Here is a 15272-nt window from a genome sequence, read left to right as displayed (position 1 = left end):
GGTGCTATCACATTTATAACAGTGAAAGGATACACTTACCGTGTAACATGTAAACGTATACAGGATACATTCACCGGTGTTTGTCGCACTGTCATTCGTCATATAATCATCTTTCGTCATATATTCAGTGTGGTGACAAACGCATACGTTGTTCATTACAATGAGTCATGTTTTCATTAAAAAGGAAAGAGATTGTCTAAATATACTGATATCAATACTCTTTAGGTGCATCTGTGGCAATTGTGCCATCATGCCAACAGAACAAGAAAATATATGCTGCTTAGAGATCCCTGTGCATTAAAATGAATACATATAATACTCAGTACACTTCTAACAGTCTGTAACATACGAAGCAAAACATTTAACATGGATACTCACACTTGTTTGTTGCGACATCACTGTCGGGTCCAATATAGTTGGCACTGCATCAACTTTCACTGCAAAGCCTGCTTCGAACTGTGTCTTGTTTGTGAAAGAATCATCGGTAAAATGAAGCGAGCAAACAAACACGTTCTTACCGATGCGATCCGGGACTTCATTAAAAATAAATGTCAGCCACTCTTTCTTAATGTTGGGATCCTTGCGAAGCAAATGCAAGAAATCTAGTTTCCCACAACCTGGCACTGCACAATGTCTTGACATCTTCGTGGCCACTGTGACATCTCCTGTTGCTCCAAAAATAATCTCACTGCTCTACTCTAACGGCAAAACTGGTGGGCGGGCCTAAGCAGTGTCGACGATAAAGTAGGCGTTGATCTATTTATGCAGAGTCTGGCCTGTGCTGATGTAATACCTCACTATGACGTATTAGTGAGGAGGAAGTAGAGAACAAGTCATTTTGGCACCTTGGTTTCAATAAAGCATTTTTTTGGACTAACAAAGAAGTTTTCGGTTCTGAAATTTACAGTATGTTTTTATAGTGCTATGAACTATGTCAAGATATCATGGTAAGTTTGATTTTCCAATTCATGACCCCTTTAAAATAAATGCATCTTGCTTTGATATTTTGTTATTTAATGCAGTGACTCTTTAAACCTGGGGTTAGCAAGTGTAATTTCCCTTTTGCCTTTCGGTCCTCACCTCATTGCCTATAGAGTCATTCTATCCATTAATGTTGGTGGTAGAGATGATATATAGAGGTCATTCATGACCTCATGAGTGTGGTTTTAACCAGGGATGCAGGAAACGCCCACATGTGTGTCCTCCCATTTATCGAGCCTCGCAGCATCAGCAGTTTCAGGCCAGAAGCTCTAGGGCAGCAGACTTAGGGCGGGAGTGAGGGGGGGAGCTATGACATTTCATTTCTTATTCAATTGCAATATAAAACAAAGATAGTGTGTTCCTTGTTTATCATCAACCCTTTTGTATATCTTGTAACATGATTATGTAAGTGTTTTATTCACCACATATTCATGTTAATAAGCAGTCTCTAGGCAGGTTGTACCGACAGAATTTTCCTAAATTTAAGAGGTGAGACATGTGATATGGCCGAAATGAGTTTAATGGAAGACCCTGAAATATATTATTATATTATACATTTTGCAGTCCCATAGGTCTATGCAAGTAAATGTTGGTAAAAAAGTAAAAACAAAGAATGAGTGATCACAACAATTACAATAATCCAAGTTGTTTCTTCTTAAAAATGTAGTTTGTTTGGGAATAAAGATGTTATGGAGAAATGGCCGACCGCACCATCTACATTTAAATAACAGGCTAAACAAGTAAATCTTTATATTAGTGAAATACTGTGCTACAAATATAAATCTGTACTCATAAACAGCTTGAGATGAGCATACATTCATGGAGAAATATTTAAATATGTCCAGGATCATTTAAACAAACTATGAGTAAAAACGTGTGAAAACATTGCTGTGACAGGGGTAATGAATGGTCATTCTGAATCATTATATCTATGGTATTTTAATAGAAAGAAATACTCAGCACTCATGAATATTTGTAAGCTTGTTACAGTTTTTCCGGCAAACCTCTGTACTAAACACTTTGCCAATCTGAACAGTAAACATGCTATCCCCGGGGAATGTTCGACTTATTAAAGCATGACAACAAATATAAGCATCCACAAAACATATTCAAACAGTAAGTGAGTTAACAACTTCACCAAACAAACAGATAACTTCTGCCACGTGAACATCCATACTTGAAGGCAGCTGGTCCGAAATTTACTGTGGTTATGTAATACTTCAGCTCCGCCCCAACTTCCGCCCAGAGACTGCAGCCCTAGCGCTTCTGCCTTGAAACTGCAGGTGCTGCAGAGCCACAGCTGGATACTATTGCATCTATTACACTTTAAAAACCCTGGAGGTAAACTTTATCACCCCACTATCTCTAACCTACAAACTATGATTATGATGAAACGCTGTTTGTGTTTGAAATACAGCTTAAATGAGTCATTCACACGCACAGGCATAATGAGACACACATCGAGACAGGGCATCTTTCTCAACTACCATTTGCAACCAAATACGTTCTCAATGGCATTCCAGTGCAGATTCGGTCGAGAATGTTTTTACCAGCACTCAAAAAGCCTCAATACGAGCATCATCAAAATATATTGAGACGTTTCCTCCTCTTGTAGCGTCTAAGTGACTTTGCGTCATTGTTAGAATTTAGCTCATCTCTGTGTACTCTGCACAATTCCTCTTGTCCTTATGATGGGCATCATGCCAGGTAGAGGTTGCCATGACTCCCAACGCAACCCCTTCCTTCCCAGGAAGGTGGTGAATTTTCTGGGGTATGCTCAGGGAAAGGTTTTATTTGAGACAAAAGATGTCTACTCAGTGTCAGCTGAATGCTTTCCGTCTCAAACAGAGCGTCATGTGACCCGCTGGCGAAGATTTTGTAAAGGTTCCAGGACAGAGGAAGGGAGAAACTTGGAAAGCGATGCTAGTGAGAATTCCTTCTCTTTTTTTCCTCTTGTGTTTTGCTAGCTGAGAAAATGGCAGACGAATCTGTGTTTCAGACTTTCACCTGATTTTTACCTGGTTTTGTAGAACTTAATATTGGTGTTTTTTTAAATTATTTCTTGTTGTGTGACTCCCATCTGTCAGTTTGTTTTTCTCGTTGTGAATCTCGCAGGTTGTTTTGGGTGGTGTAGAAAATGTGGTCACACTTTATTTTCGGTGTCTTTAGCTACTATATACTAACATTAAAATACATACAATACAATATACTTAATGTGTAACAATATATTGTTCTGCAAAAATTCTTTCAAGTTTCACATTTGCTGCTACTGAAGTTGAGGTACAGGTAGGTTTAGGGGTAGGGTAAGGGTTAAGATTAGGGTTTAGGGTAAGGGTTGGGGTAGGATTAGGAATAGGTGTAATGTTAACAGTGTAACTACAGATGTATTTAAATGTAAGTACAATGCAACAACATGTATGTACATAAAAAGTACATTTTATCAAATGCTTAAGTACATAGTAGTTAAAGACATCTAATATATAGTGGGTCCAAAAATGTTCCTATAGAATATTTCAAAAACTAAAACCGAAACTACTTCAGCCACATCCACACTAATCCGTTTTCGTTTGAAAACACAGTTTTTAGTTTCTTAATGTCATTGTTTTCCAAAGTATGCGGTAATAGAGAGTGTTATTGAAATGGAAAATTGCCGTTAAAAAATTGCTAATGTGAATGAGAGGAGTAATCAATGCGTTTTCAAACAAAAGCATATTAGTGAACCTGGCCTTAAATTCTGCGAATGTATGTAAAAGTTGCCACCCACTTTGGCAAATGTTTACTAGGGGTGGGGCAGGGACCTGTCAGTATGATATTATATCGATATCTGTGTCACGATACGATAATATTGCAATTCGCAATATTGCAAGTGTATTTTGATTAACATTTTTATATATTTATATCTTTATCCCTTGTTTCTCGTTTATCTGCATAGGACATTGTTGCTTTGCACAATCATATTCTTAGCTTGTTCTGAGTTTGAAATTTGGTTGAATTAAATGATTGTTCGTTGACCAAATGACACAGTACGTTTCGCCTTTTCCCTTGCTCTGAGTGGTCATGAAATTTTGTTTCTTTACTCCCGCCTCTAATGCTGACATTCGATTAAAATCAGTAAGCAGGGGTGGCAGTCAAAGGACAGCAGCTGTTTGCAAAACATGCAGTTTTACCACCTTGACAGCTCTTGTGTTGGCTTTTAAAATCGGCATGTTCTTGTCTCAGCTCACCCTCACAAACAGTCACGTATGACGTTCTTTGGCAGGGATGTGATCGAAAAAGCTGTTGACGCCAAACTTTTAGATATTTTCCCAGGCAGTGACAATATATGTAGCCATCTAATCATTTACCTTTTGATCAAAGCATAAATGTCATGGGTGAGTCATGTTTTCACCATGATCCACTTCAGTCTCCATGTGTTAGTCATTTTTACAACTGTTGTTTGGCAGGCAAATAGTTGTATTTGCACTAATATTAGAATTTAATTCAATATACGGTACATGCAAAAAAAATCTGTAGTGCCCTATACAGATGGCATGTTGTATAAATATTATTCAAACCATGTAATAATCCTGATTTAGGCACAGACTTAACATCAGAATAAAAATAAAAATGGATTCCATTTACTTTCTTAAAGGATTAGTTCACCCAAAAATGAAAATTCTCTCAAGATTTACTCACCTTTAAGCCATCCCAGATGTGTATGTCTTTTCTTCTTCAGCAGAACCGAAACGAAGATTTTTATAAGCACATTTTAGCTCTGTTTATCCATACAATTAAAGTGAATGGGTGCCATTAGACTGCTGGCTGTTTGACAGTCCAAAAGGCATATTTAGGCAGCATAAAAGTAATCCACATGACTCCAGTCTATCAATGTATGTCTTCTGAAGCAAATCGATGGGTGTGTGTAAGAAGCAAATCGATAAATAAAATGTTTTTAACTTCCTACCCAGCGCTGTACTGCTGTTTGAAATGACCTAACCGTTCATTCCTCTGTTGTAAACAAAGCACGCTTCCATCTTCTCGCATGAAAGCGCCATCAAGCTTACGACACGCGACAGCTCCGTGGTGGGTCGACTGGTAGCAGGAAGCATTTCTTAAAAGTTAATAAAGTTTTAATTATAGATGTATTTTTTTTACACAAACCTGTCGATTTGCTTCAGAAGACATTAACGGAGTCGTGTGGATTATTTTTATACTGCCTAAATATGCCTTTTGGACCATCAAACAGCCATTCACTTTAATTGTATGGCCATACAGAGCTGAAATGTGCTTATAAAAATCTTCATTTTGGTTCTGCTGAAGAAGGAAAGTCATACACATCTGGGACTGCTTAAAGGTGAGTAAATCATGAGAGGATTTTCATTTTTGGGTAAACTATTCCCTTAATACACTTTCCTTGTCTTATTGTGAACTATTTATCAGTGTATGTTATTTAAAATAAATATGTTTTGTCCTCACGATTTTTCATCAAAATGAAATATAATACTAGAAATAATAACTTACTCCACCTCTGAAATGATTTTCCTTTTCAGTTGACATCACCAAGCCCTTTTATTTTCACATAAAGACACAATCAATTACCGTTCTGCATTTGTTCTCATTGAATAACCTGTTTCACTTGAAAATACGTCATATTATAGAAGTAAAATGGGTTGCGAATGCCATTACATGTTGACTTCAATTTAATTATTTGCTGTAGACTCTTAACTGTTGATGTGCTTTCTTATGTCGTGATTTCTTTCTCTTCACAGCATGAAAAGAAGGAGCAAACTTGGATAATTTTAGCATCTTCACTGAAATTTGACCAGGTCAGTTGAAGCTGTTTTCTCTTTCACCCACATTCTATATTTATTGAGACTCCACGACCTTGTTTTGTTCATGCAGGGGAATATTGCTGTGGTTTATCTGATTTGCAATGGCTCATCCTCAAAGACTCTGAGACATGCGTATGACCTGGGATTGGGTTTCAAAGCTTTGACCACTTGTCACAAACCCGTAGATCCGATCTTGTGGCGTAATCAGCAACCCAAGCTCGATTCTGTGGGTCTCTGTCACTGTGATGAACTCAACAAACCTTGGGAACCTTTCATTTAGCACAGCGAAGTCTCTCTAAAAGGATAATCCATAGAGGATCTGTGAGAGTATTATATCATTCATGTAAAAATTTGAATCATACATTTACTGAACACGCAGAAGATGACTCCTGGCAGCCCAGAGGAGCGGGAGAGAGGACGTGTGCATCCAGGCTGAGGTAGTAGGTTGTATGGTTTCGAATGACACCATGGGAGTTAACTGTACAACCTTCTAGCTTTCCTTGGAGTACACTCATTTCATCAAGAAAGACTCCTTCTCACAAAGAGGAACCTCTAAAATTGCATGTGAACTAGTGTCCCTTGGATTTCTTGACAGATGCTGGCTTCAATATACTGGCTTAGGCTATTTTGCTACTTTTTTAAATTATTTTTATTTATATCTCAAGTGAAACAGGTTTGGGAAATGGTTGCAGGCCAGACTTCAACTCTCATTAGCCACATAAGCATTATAGCTCAATAGCTAAAAGCATGTGTGCTAACTGCTTTTTGGGAATTTATACAGGTCTTAAATCATTGGAAGCAGTCAAAGATTTATAGCACAGGATCTGTTTTCAGTGCAGTTTAGCACACAGATGATTTATGCAAATTTATATTTCCTGTTGCTCCAGGATGGGACAGACTGTCAATTTCTGTGTCATTTTGCAGTGTTGTTTATACCGTAACTATTGTTGGATGGGGACATGTAGCATATTTTTAAAACTGTAGTACATATTCACTAAAATGACTACATGAACAACCACTGACATTACAGAATCCCTTTCAGCTGACTGCACAAAGTGTGGTGTCAGATTATCTTGTGTGTTGCCATCAGTGCAGAATATCAGTCTGTTTTCCCTCGAGATGGTTTATTATGGTAACGTTCAGAAATTACACAGAATCTGTGCCCACAAAAAGCTCTGCAGATTTCGAATGTCTTTCATTATATAATGTAATTATGCTTTCAACTATTATTAAGAGTTTAGTACTATCAGTTCTGTTTCAGACATTTTATCATGTTTAAATCCATCCTTTCCCCAAATATCTGTGCAGAAAATGCGGAAAAAAGTCTGCAGATTCAATCTGAACCTATAAATCAGTTTTTGAAATTTTGAAACTCATTTAAAGAATAATCAAATTTTCTCATTTTTTTATATGTTTTGTTATATAGCCATCAGGAGATTTCTGTGGCAGGTTCATGTTGTTAGGATGAGAAATCCATTTCCCATGATCTGCCCTCTGCCTGTCATCCATTTCCCAATCTGTCAGCTTCTAAATGTGTTTCTGTGGCCCCAGACATCCACTGCAGCTTTATTTTGCCCCCTAGAATCAGTTGAGGATTAGAGGGATTTTCAGAGTCCTGGGACATAAACAGAGTATGAAATTAAATATCCAAACTGTAGCAATTGGGAACGGCACCAGAGTTATTGGTTTCTGGATCCACTTAAGTTTTTTATTATCAGCACTGATGTCACTTCCTGTGAGAGATGTGGTGAAGTGGGTTGATTTGGTCAAGACCCCAGGTCGACTAATCCCACACCTGAGATCTCAGTTTAACACAACTCTATATAGCATGTTTTGCCAGATGTGTGCTTTTTTTTATTTATTTTTTTTAAGCAAATTTGAATAATCAGAGAGGAGGGAGTATGAAGGAGGTTTTAGAACTTTGTATGTCATGAAGCAACTTTTCTAATATTTTGAGAAATTGATTATAGGGAAGGATAGTTAACCCATAAATGTAGTTCCAAACCCATATGACAAACCCTTATTGTGTCCATTAAAAGTGCCAGTTATTTGCACACACTGTCTGCACTGGTTAAGCGTCTGATTCACTGAAGGAATGATGCAGATCCGCAACAGAGCAAACGTGCCCACAAAATCGCTGCTGAACTCACTTTGCATGCGCAATTCTGATTTTGCGAGCCGATTCTTAGCACTATATAGCGTAGGATGCAGCAGACAACCTTGTTCTGACGCACTCTGCCGGGACTGTCTCTACAGTGATTCAGACATCTAAATCATCTCTTTAACATGTTGAAATTGCACTTGATTACACAGCACATCAGGATATATGCCAGGTTATAACACTTTTCTCCATCATTTGATCTGCTTTTCATCTCGGTAATAGCTTGATGTTAATTGCGCCGGCCATTTTTTGTGAATGAAGCGCATCTATAGTGAACCTAATTTAAATTGAAAGGAGATATGTTTGTGCGGAAAGGAATGACATTGACTTATCATATCACTTCTGAATATATGGATTAATTTTATGTTTTCTTTATGTTATTTTTGGAGCTTCAAAGGTCTGATCACTATTTATTTGCATTGTAAGGACCAACAGAGCTAAAATATTCTTATAAAATCTTTGTTTGTGTTCTGCAGAAGAAAAAAAGTAATTCATTTTTGGGTGAAGTGTACCTTTAAACTAGATTGCGGAGGGTTAGTAAATATGATGCAGGTTTTTGTGCTGAAATACTAAACATAAAAGTGGTGCAACTGTTTAGTGAATTCACCCCTCTGTCTTCCATTGATACAACCACTAACTAACTAACCATCCAACCAACCAGCTAACAACTAACCAACTAACAACCACTAAATAACCAGCTCACCAACCAACCAACTACTAAGTATGTAACAATCTAACAAACCACTAACTAACTAACCAACCTAGTTAAATTAGCTACTTAGCTAGTAGATGGTTGTTTTTTTTTTAGCTTGTAAGTTAATAGCTGGTTGGTTAGTTTGTTGGTTGGTTGATTAGTCTGTGGTTAGCAGGTTGGTTGGTTGGTTATTTAGCTAGTTAGTTTTTGGTTTGTTTGCTGGTTAGTTAGTTAGTGGATGGTTTGTTAGCTGGTTAATTTGTAGTTGATTAACTAGTTAATGATTTGTTAGCTAGGTAGTTAGTGGGTGGTTAGCTAGTAAGTTAATGGTTGGTTGGTTGGTTAGCTGGTTATTTAGTTGTTGGTTGGTTGAATGGTTTGTTAGTTAATTGTTAGCTGGTTTAGGCAGAATGTTAGCCTCAGTCTCCATTCACTTTCATTGTATATAAAAAAAATGCAATGATTATGAATGGTGACTGAGGCTACAATTTTGGCTAACATCTATTTTTGTGTTCCACAAAGGAAAGAATGTCACCCGGGTTTGGAATACCACAGACTTAAATGTTTGGAAATGTAAAAAAAAAATAAAAAAAATAATAATAATAAAAAAAAAAATAATTTTTATTAGAATTGTTGGGTATTTGGCAGCAATTCCAGACATGTTGTTAACATTTTCAAATAAAAACTGGATAATTTTTTATGTGTGTGCAGTTATATTCCTACTTGGCTTCAGAATTGTGATTCCGAAATTTCTTTTGTTGAGAATATTTTGTTCTCATTTCTTAGTAGGCTGTAGCAGCTATGCAGTTAACTGCCTCATATTTCTGCCCGGAGTCTTGTTTTGGTGGCTCTCCAACATTAATGCCTGCAGTCTGTGAGGCCCAGTGCTCATGCAGTATTTTTGTCTGGCCTGAAAGGCCCTGTAAGCACACATAGGCCCCACAGCAACACAGCAAACAACATGGTGAAAGGGACTTAACCGCTATCAATTAAGCACAGTCAAATGAGCAGTGAAGTAAACGAGGATTCAAAAGGCAGGCGTGAGTTACCATCATTGATTCCCCTCTCACGCTACGACAGGCTTGGAACGGGCTTAGCGTGGCCCCTATGAAGCTTGAAAAGACGTGGGCTCCTCCACCCCTGGCTTAAGTCCACTTCAGTCCCCTTTAGTCTTGGAGTCAGCTGTCTCTCTTGATCAGCCAGACCTTCATGCAGCTTACATCTGAATTTTGCCGGGCCTTTGTTGGGATTTCATTTATAGAAAAACAGCAATCAAACCTCCTAAAGGGGCTCAGCCAGATGAATTCCTGGTCTTAAATTCACAGTGTTTGGAACCTTAAAATAGTAGTTCACCTCCAAAATGTAATTCTGTCATTATTTACTCACGCTAATGTTATTCCAAACCTGAATGTTGTTTATTTTTTTCTGTGAATCACAAAAGGAGAATCCTCAACAGCAATTCAGAGTGACAGCATTTATTAAGCTTTCAAAAATTAAAAAGCAACATAAAAGTATGTCCATATGACTCATGTGCTACAGTATATAAGTCTTTTGTAGCCACTTGAGAACAGTTGATTTTGACTGAACAATTCGTCCATGAATCGGACTGGTCTGGTCCTCAATTTCAACTCATTGATTCAATTACAACAGCTTTCAAGGTAACAGCTCAGTGTAGAAGATTATCAGTTAACAACTACATAAATTCAGTCTCTTACCATAAGACTTGGGATATAGTGCACAAGTCATATGGACAACATTTGTGGTGTTTTTTTTTGTTGTTGTTGTTGTTTGTTTGTTTTTGGAGCTTTTGGAGCCACGCCGGTATGACCTATCTTTGTATGGAAAAGGCCTGTGTGAAGATTCTTGAAAATATAAAAGATTTTGTTCTTGAGAAAAAATAAAGCCATATGGGTTTGGAATGACCTGAGAGTGAGTAATTAATGACATAAATTTCTTTTTTGAGTGAACTATTCCATTAATGTCAGAGCAGCAATGAGTTGAATCTAAGTGAAAGCCTGTAGGTTTAGGTTAGGGGTTAGAGTTAGGTTATTATTAGTTAACAAATAATTTCACTATTTGTTAAATTAATTCATTTAGAGGAGGAAGGGTGGAATTTATCAGTTTTTCCCAGACTTGGGCAAATAACAATAACCTTTCGGTCACGATAAAATCTGTCTGATATTTTCTATTACATTTCCTGGAGCTTTGGTTTTCCAGAGTTTCCTGTTTAAACTGACAAGCTGCTTTTATTTTAAGAGGGATTTTTTTGTTTTTTGTATTCACCTCTGCTCTCGGATGACTCTTCCAGATGTAGCAGAGCCAACCCGGCTTGAAATCCTGCTGGTTCAGCAAAACCGAGTCCAGCTGGCAGCCAAGTCGAGCTGCAACGCGTTGGTTACAGCTGTGCTTAGATTTATGTGATGGCTGAACAAATAAATTAGTGGATTTGATCAAGAGAAAGTTGAGGCTTTTGTTTCATTGAGGCCCCAGAAAAGAGTGTCAGTGTCCCAGGAGTTTTTCAAAGTCAATTCAAGCGCTAAATTGTAGTTTTTACATTTCCGTCAAATCTCCATGAATAGGCAGGGGAACACTAAGTGTGTTTACATTAATAATAATAATAATATGTTTAATTTATATAGTGCCTTTCCAGAGCTCAAGGGCGCTTCACAATAAAGAACAGTAACATAACAATCATATGGACAGTGGACAGTTGCCCAGTCCAGAACAAAAACAAATGCAGTTGCATATAGCAGATATCAGATGATGCAATCAATTAGACATTTCAATCCAGTACAAAAGAACATGTAACATTGTGTAGACAGTATAGAAAGTGTAAGCAGTGGCCCAATCAGAATACAAATAAGCATACAAATACAATGAGCAGTACATGAAGCATATACAGTACACATTATGACTGATAATATTGGGAGAACAAATAGGTTTTGAGCTGAGATTTGAATTCAGAAATAGAGGTATTAGTTTGGAGAGCCAGGGGATTGAGTTCCATAGCTTAGGTGCCACAACAGAAAAAGACCTGCCGCCCATTGACGAAAGGCGAATCTAGGAACAAGAAGAAGTTCACACCCAGAAGATCGGAGTGGAATATAGGAATATAGGGAGAAAGTAAATCAGAAAGGTAAGAAGGAGCTAGACCATAGAGTGACTTAAATGTAAGCAGGAGAATTTTGTATGCAATACGGGATGCGACAGGTTGCCAGTGAAGGTTAAATAGGATGGAAGTAATATGTGCAGATCGTTTAGTTTAAGTTGGTACTCTTGCAGCAGAATTTTTAATATATTGCAAGCGGGAGATAGAGTGTTTACACATTACACAATACACATTATGATTATGCTTAATCGTTCGAAATTTAAATCATGTATACATTGTTTAAGCAAAACTTGATTGACCCATAGATATTTGTTCGTTAGTTTCACTTTGCATGTAAATGCCTTTATTGGTGTCATGTCAGCTTATTTAATGTGCACGTCTTGTGTACAATTGTTTGTTTTGACGTTAAGATATATTAAAAAAAAACACCATTTAAAATTCTGTGATAAATGTGGTTTTCGCACAAATATACGCATCACTTTTTGCACATTTTGGGATAAATTCACTAAATTCATTCAGGACGCTTTTAAATTGTTTCGTAGTTCTGAGTGGGGGAAAAATTTAGGATAAGACTATTTTGTCCATCAGGATTTGATTGGATCATGACCAGTGATGGGTGTAATCCAAGTACAAAGTAATTAGTTACTGTAATCCAATTACTTTTTAGTCAGAAAAGTAGCATAATGCATTACATTTTGTAATTATTGTAATCAGATTACAGTTACTGACTTTCAGTTAATTTAATTACTTTTGAGTACATTATAGGGTTATGCTTATTTCTGATATATTATTTATGTAAATAAATATGTTTATGTTTTTTAACCTTATTTAAAAATGTGTATAACAATGAACAAGGAAGAAATATAGACATTTTTTTGAATTTGTTGAGTGGAAAATTTTTTTAGAAAGTAACTTAAAAGTAAAGTAATTAGTAATGTGATTACTTTTCCAGTAATTAGTAAATTAATCTAAATAAATTTTTTGAGAAATAATTAGTAATTTGTAGTGGATTACTATTTTTTAGTAACTTACCCAACACTGATCGTGACACATTTGGTTATGTTATTATGGGTTAATGTTATTTATCCCCACCCATGCTGCTTAGGTTACATCAGCAGAAGAGAAAATTAATTTTAGAAGTCCCAGAACGTTATTACATTTTGATGGAAAGATTAAAACAAACCCTTTTTTGTAGTTTTTTATTTTTAGAAAAGCGTGCAGTAATGAATCGTTCACAATAAGACCAGTTATGTTTTTTGTTTGATTTCATGTTGTCTTTAAATTTGTTGCTATATATTGTGTATTTTTCAGAGTTTTCTTTTTTGTACAATTCTGTCATATTCTTCCATACATGTGACTTAATCTTGCTTATTGGTTCTGATTAGAAGGACTGTGTATGGTCGTTTACCCTGTTGCCCCCTGTACAGAAGCATGGATGAACATGACCTCCTGGTGTTAGACTGCTCTCAGCCTTACTGGGGCCATAGCTCGATCAGAAGCTGCCAAACGTTACCGTGGTGATGGGGTGATGGGATTTATGACAGATGAATAAGAGTAATCTAAGCATGGCAGACAGAGGTGTTATTGATCTGTCTGGAGTCAGGTCTGCACTGCTGCTAATGACACTTTTTCCCGTCGATATGCATTTGACCTCTGACCCTGCAAGAAGATCAATGAGTTCAATTGGGAGGGGCGGGGCATGCACACCGGGCCACCAGCCAGTCAGACAAGATGTTATAGTGGTTAAAGACCTGCGTTCAGCAGTCTTTTAAACTGCGTGTGTGTTCTAACTGTCTTTCAAAGGTTCTTTGGGTTCTTATGATTATTGTTCTTGGATCATAATGTTGGATAGAACTAAAACCCACCGAACTGGTCTAAATTGACTAGTTAATGATATGATAGTTTTGGTTGAGAAACAGAAATTGAAGTTGTTATTCACTGAAAGTGTGGACATCTGCCCTAGGTTTTTGATGGTATGTTCATGAGAGAAGTGGCGATGTCTGATTTGTGGAGGTTTTTGACACCAAGGTTCCCAACCAATTCAATAGACTGTCCCTCACAGTTAAATGTCATCAAATAGATATGCAGTAGAGATTAAGGTCCATTGGCTGTAAAAAGACATCCATGAGATGATATGATCACCAGGAATGGAATTGTAATGTTTTATAAAAATAAAGAGATTTCTGAATGGATCTGAAGCCTTGTAAAGTCACACAGTTCAAATTTCATTCATTGTGTGTTGTTTAGAGTCTGTGTGCATTGTTGTCTGGTAGTGTGTGGTGACAGCCCATTACTGATGGCCTGTGTGTGTGTGTGTATGTTTGTTGATTGATTACCATCATTCCCGTTTGGTCCCTGCTGATCCCGGCAACCTTACCCCTTCGACACACACATGCCTCTCAGTCCTGCGGTGTAATAGACTTGAACCTGTACGCTGCTCATTCATATCAACAAACCTGTGTTTAGACGCTGCCCAAGATGGTGTGACTTTAAAACATTGAATCTATGTTGATTCGTGAGCTCCCGCGCTTGACGTTTATGTGTGGGTGTGTATACACCAATCAGCCACAACATTAAAACCACCTGACTAATATCATGTAGGTACCCCTCGTGCCGCCAAAACAGCTCTGACCTGTCGGAGCATGGACTCCACAAGACCTCTGAAGGTGTCCTTTGGTATCTGGCACCAAGACGTTAGCAGCAGATCCTTTAAGTCCTGTAAGTTGCGAGATGGGTCCTCCATGGATCGGACTTGTTGGTCCAGCACATCCCATAGATGCTCAATTGGATTGAGATCTGGGGAATTTGGAGGCCAAGTCAACACCTTGAACTCTCATGTTCCTCAAACCATTCCAGAACAATTTTTGCAGTGTGGCAGGGCACATTATTCTGCTGAAAAAGGCCACTGCCATCAGGGAATACCATTGCCATGAAGGGGTGAACGTGGTCTGCAACAATCTTTAGGTAGTTGGTACGTGTCAAAGTAACAGCCACATGAATGCTAGGACCTAAGGTTTCCCAGCAGAACATTGCCCAGAGCATCACACTGCCTCCACCGGCCTGCCTTCTTCCCATAGTGCATCCTGCTGCCATCTCTTCCCCAGGTAAATGATGCACATGTACCTGGCCGTCCACATGATCTAAAAGAAAACGTGATTCATCAGACCAGGCCACCTTCTTCCATTGCTCCCATGGTCCAGTTCTGACACTTACATGCGCATTGTATGCACTTTCAGCGGTGGACAGGGGTCAGCATGGGCACTCTGACCGGTGCGTCTGGTGCTCGAAAAGCCACACAGGCCATAAATGCAGAGCATATGATTTTATCACGAATAAACTTTATTCGTGCTTTTATTTTAAATATAGGCCTAGGTGTATGTACACTGGGCATTATTCATAAAACACAAGCAGTTTTCTATGTAAATAGTATGTAGAACTATTCTCGCGTAAACTGTCGCATTGAATTTAATGCAACAGTTTATGTAAGAATTGGTTTATGAACAATTTACACCAAAA

At 37.7% G+C, this 15272-nt stretch overlaps 1 long non-coding RNA gene across 1 annotated transcript in view; it reads left to right on the top strand.

The window, feature by feature from the left end:
* The window catches only part of LOC127434042 (uncharacterized), a 43499-nt gene that overhangs the window by 20288 nt on the left and 7939 nt on the right, over positions 1-15272 (top strand). The window contains exon 2 of the long non-coding RNA XR_007895967.1: positions 5730-5786. This is a non-coding gene — a long non-coding RNA (uncharacterized LOC127434042). The remainder of the gene's footprint in view (positions 1-5729; positions 5787-15272) is intronic.

Source organism: Myxocyprinus asiaticus, chromosome 43 (genome assembly GCF_019703515.2).
Source record: "Myxocyprinus asiaticus isolate MX2 ecotype Aquarium Trade chromosome 43, UBuf_Myxa_2, whole genome shotgun sequence".
NCBI lineage: Eukaryota > Metazoa > Chordata > Actinopteri > Cypriniformes > Catostomidae > Myxocyprinus > Myxocyprinus asiaticus.
The sequence above is the reverse complement of the archived record's forward strand: the minus strand, read 5'-3'. Positions and strand labels throughout refer to the sequence as shown.